We start from the raw sequence: 4,520 nt of genomic DNA on the forward strand, positions 1-4,520 counted from the left end.
AACCACAGTCCATCAGACTGAGGAGAAGCTTTATGACATCAGCAGCTCTCTGACGGTTCCAGACGTTCTGATCGGATCTACAGCTGCACCATCAGAACTTATTTGGAGTTTGTCGGGACAAAATGGTGGAGAGCAACTTTAGCTGAACCAGGTCAGCAGATGTACAGAAAGTTCTGATATTTAAAATCTTTGGTACTTTTGTTTCTTTTTACCTTTAATTTTAATTTTATTTTAAACTTCATTATGAAACATGCAAATAACTTTAATTGTCACTAAAAAGCTACTTTATGCCATGATAGTTTTCATAGTGAGGCATTACATCAAGAGCATCACAAACTGAACGTCTGCAGAATGGCAGCTGATTGTTGGATGCATTTCCTGTTTTATGAAAATGAAACATCTGGTCCATGGATGAAGGTTTCCTGTCCTGGATGGAAACGGCTGGCAGATTTTAGAGTCCCTCAAAGTTTTTATCATCATATTGATGGAAACCAGAGATGATTGAGGAAAATATTTATTAACTGCAGCCAAATTTATTATGAAAATTGTTAGGAAAATTATCCTTCCTGTTCATTTACTCATGAGTTTATTTTACAAGTTATCTTTTCATATTATTCTTTCATATTATTCTTTTATATTATTACTCTCATATTATTCTTCCTTTTTATATTTACTTAACTTCTCTTTCTTTTGTAGTATATTATTAACTTTGTTTAGGATGTTTGCTTAGAAGCTAAAAACGTTAAACATTCATGTGTTATTAGTTCCATATGTAACTGATTAGTTGTGGTCAGCCACATGCCCTTATAAGGGCATGTCCATAGGAGGTTTCAGAACGTAAAGACGGTTGGTCAATTATCTGTGTGACTGGTGTGAAGAGAAGCCCAACCTCCTTTTCTATACAATAAAGAGAAATGCAAAGAAAGAACTGGCAGACTTGAGTCCAGACAGTGTTGACAGCGATTCGTCGCGTCTGTTCTCAATCTCCTATTCTGCAGAAAAGAAATCAAAAGAACCTAATCTCTGTCTCTGGCTGATTCTTTGCAGGTTTGTGACAAAATAAACCTATCATTTATTAACTGCAGCCAATTTATTATGAAAATATTCAGCATTTATTTCAAAACTGGATTTTCTTTATTGAGCTGCTGTGATTTATTTTCATTAAATAACTTATTAAAACATATTAAACACATTTAACAAGTTAGAACCTTTCAATATGATTTAATGACAGAATCAAACCTGCTTAATAAAATGCAGCTGATTTGTATCATAATTGTAGAAATATTTCCTCAGTCCGTTTTGCTTTGCAGAAAGATGGAGCATATTTAGAAGCTTAATTCTAAATATAGTCTGTTATTACATCTATTGATATATTTAAAATGTCCATCTTCCATCTCAGAAAGTTTTAAGTGATTCTGATAACTGAACCAGGAAGTTTTATTATGGTTGTTACAGTAATTTGTAGTTTTTTCATGAACAATTAACAATATTTTAGTACTTTATTTCAGATTTGGCCTCAGACTGATTCCCGTCTTTGTGCAGAGAGCAGTTTATTACGAAATATAAAATGTGGTTAAAAACCCCAATAACGTCACAAACAGATGTTGTTTGAACATTTTTTTCTGAATTTATTAAGCTTCAAAAAGTCTCAGTAAAGTCTGGAAATAAGTTTGAAGCTGAGCCCACTTCTATTTAATATCTACATCCTATTAGCTCATGTAATCGATTAGTTAGCATAACTACGCGATGATACTCAGATCACATTAGTGATGTCATCAGGTGACCTTTGAAACCCAGCCAATCACTGAACAGATGCGAGAAAAGATAAATGTGTGGATGAGAGAAAACTTCTCCACTGAACAGAAACAAACTGAAGTTATTATATATAAACCTAAAGAACAATCTATTGTTATAGATCTAGAGTTATAGATCTAGAGTTATAGATCTAGAGTTATAGATCTAGAGTTATAGATCTAGAGGCATGGCTTCAGTTACCTAGAGATCAGCATTCAGCTTCTATGCAACACAAATCTGGAACAAACATCCAGAAACTGCAAAACAGCCGAAACACTGAGTTCCTTTAATCAAGGATAAAAGCCCAGCTGGTTAGAGTTGCTTTTGATTAATAATAACTGGAACATTGATTAGTATATTTCGTTATTGTACTTTTCTTTGTTTTTTAATTATTTATTTGAAGTTTAAGCTTAAATGTTTACCTTGACATGTTTTATAAATGTATTCTAAGTATAAAAAACGATTGTTTTTGTTCAGGCTGGATTATTGATTTTTTTTTTCCAGCAAGGATTTAAATTTTATTTTTTGAGTAAAACTATAAAAATCTAAATAAAATTTGGATCTTTAAGAACCAGAAGAGTCAAACATTGTGCAACATTTTGTAAAATTAAATATTCGGTACAAATAAAGCTATTGTTGCTCAGGCCGGATTATTTATTTATTATTTACTTTTTTATTATATATTTTTCAATAGAAATATTCAAATAGAACATTAAAAAATTTGACTTTTAAAGTTAAAATTAAGAATATTAAATCTGATAAAAATATAAAACTCCTCATAACAACAAGGTCAGCAGAATCAGATATTACTAGATGTTTAGGGTCTTTGTGGACATTTCAAAGACATTTTTAAATGTTTTATTTTGCTTTGTGGAGCAGGAACTAAAATAAGGATTGTTTTTAAGTCATATTTGGACCAGAACCGGTTCTGGTTTGAGACAAGCTGAGATGAGTGGCGGTCCGGTCTCTCTGCCTCTCAGCGATGATCTATTATTAACAGCTCTCTCTTCGGCTCACAAACACCAGCTTTCTTATTCTGCCCTGTTGTAACCCGACGCGCCGTGATGAAAGGATCTGCCGGGCGGTGTCGGATGCCCCACCGGGCCTCCGGGTCCGTCCTGATCAATGCCTGCTCAGATTTCACACAGGAGCACCTGTTGGCTTCGGGAAACATCTCCGCTTTGAGCTGCTGCTTCCCACAGAGAAAAACCTACAGAGACTCTGGTTGGATAAACAGAATTACTGTTACACTAATTTATGTTAGTGCTCAACATATTTAGAAACTGGAATATTTGGGAGATTATGCAAGAAGAGACTTTAGTGCAGATGAGGATTAGGGCCACTGGAAAATAAAACTGACTTTTTTCTTAGAGTTCTGAGATTAAATTCAGAATTTTGAGAAAAAACGTCAAAATAATGAAAAATAAAGTCAAAATGTAGAGAAAAAAGTCAGAATTAATTCTGAGAAAAAATCTGTAGAAAAAAATCTGAATTTTGAAATTAAAAGTCAGAATTTAAAGAAAAAAAACTGAGATGAAAGTTAATTAAGAGACGTCATTAAACTCATGACTTTGTTGATTTGAATTAACATCTGAACTCACAGCGAGGCAGAAAACAAAATACTCTTTTATATACATGTAAAACTTTAAAGAATATTTGTATATAAACTAGAACATTGTGAAAAAATTCAATATTTTTTGTCACTTACTTCAGAAAGTGAAAATTGATACATTCATCGTAGAACAAAAATATTCCAAGTTTTTATTTCTTGTACTTTTCATGATTCTGGTTCAGAAAATTTGCATTTTAATTCAAAATTAACTATAAACACCTGGACAAGACACAATCATGACCGGTTGCTCACAAACGTCTGTATCCAAGCATATTCAGAGAAAGTTTAGTGGAAGGAAGAAGTCTAGTAGGAAAAGGTAGAAACCAGGATAACTGCAGTTTTGAGAGGATTGTCAAGCAGAATCTAGTCAGGTGCCACAATAAAGGATACAAATGTTACATTCCTAATGTCAAGCCACTTTCTGAACCAGAACCAGGGTCCAAACTAATGTTTTAAAATAAAAGTAAAGAGAATAAACTGTGGAGAGGATCACTGATGAGAGATGAGAGAGCTGCACTGATGCAGGAATTCATGCAAAAGGATTTAGAGAAGAAATGAATATATTAAAAAAGCTTTATATTTATATTATATTGATTTGATGTAATATTCCAGTTTTCAGAGACACTGAACTGTGATTTTTACTCTTTGAAATGAAACAATCAATCACAGAAACAAGTCTTATTGATTATATGTGTTTCACTAACTGAAGTGAATGAATGAAATAGATTAAATTAGCCTGACAACAATGGCTCTCACCCTCTCATTACAGAGGTCACATCTAGTTAAGACATCAAGAGGCATCAACAATCATCAGCCTCTGTTGTTTTTTAATTAGCATAGAGAAACTGCATTTAATGAAGTCAGGCTCTTCAGATTGTATCTTTAGACAATGGGGCGATTTATCGGGCGCAGAGTTCCTCCTTTGTTCCTTACAAACACAGATTATTGTGGATTTGGTGTTTTGCTGCAGGTCTTTTCCGGATCCAGGAAAAAAAACCAGGTCAAAAAACAACAGCTTGCTAATGGAGGGTTTTAAATCTGCAGCTTTTCACCGTCAGGAATGTCTGATTGAGTAACAATTACATAAGATTTCCTCCATTCCTTTAAGGAGAAG

The sequence above is a fragment of the Xiphophorus hellerii genome, chromosome 2 (genome assembly GCF_003331165.1).
Source record: "Xiphophorus hellerii strain 12219 chromosome 2, Xiphophorus_hellerii-4.1, whole genome shotgun sequence".
NCBI lineage: Eukaryota > Metazoa > Chordata > Actinopteri > Cyprinodontiformes > Poeciliidae > Xiphophorus > Xiphophorus hellerii.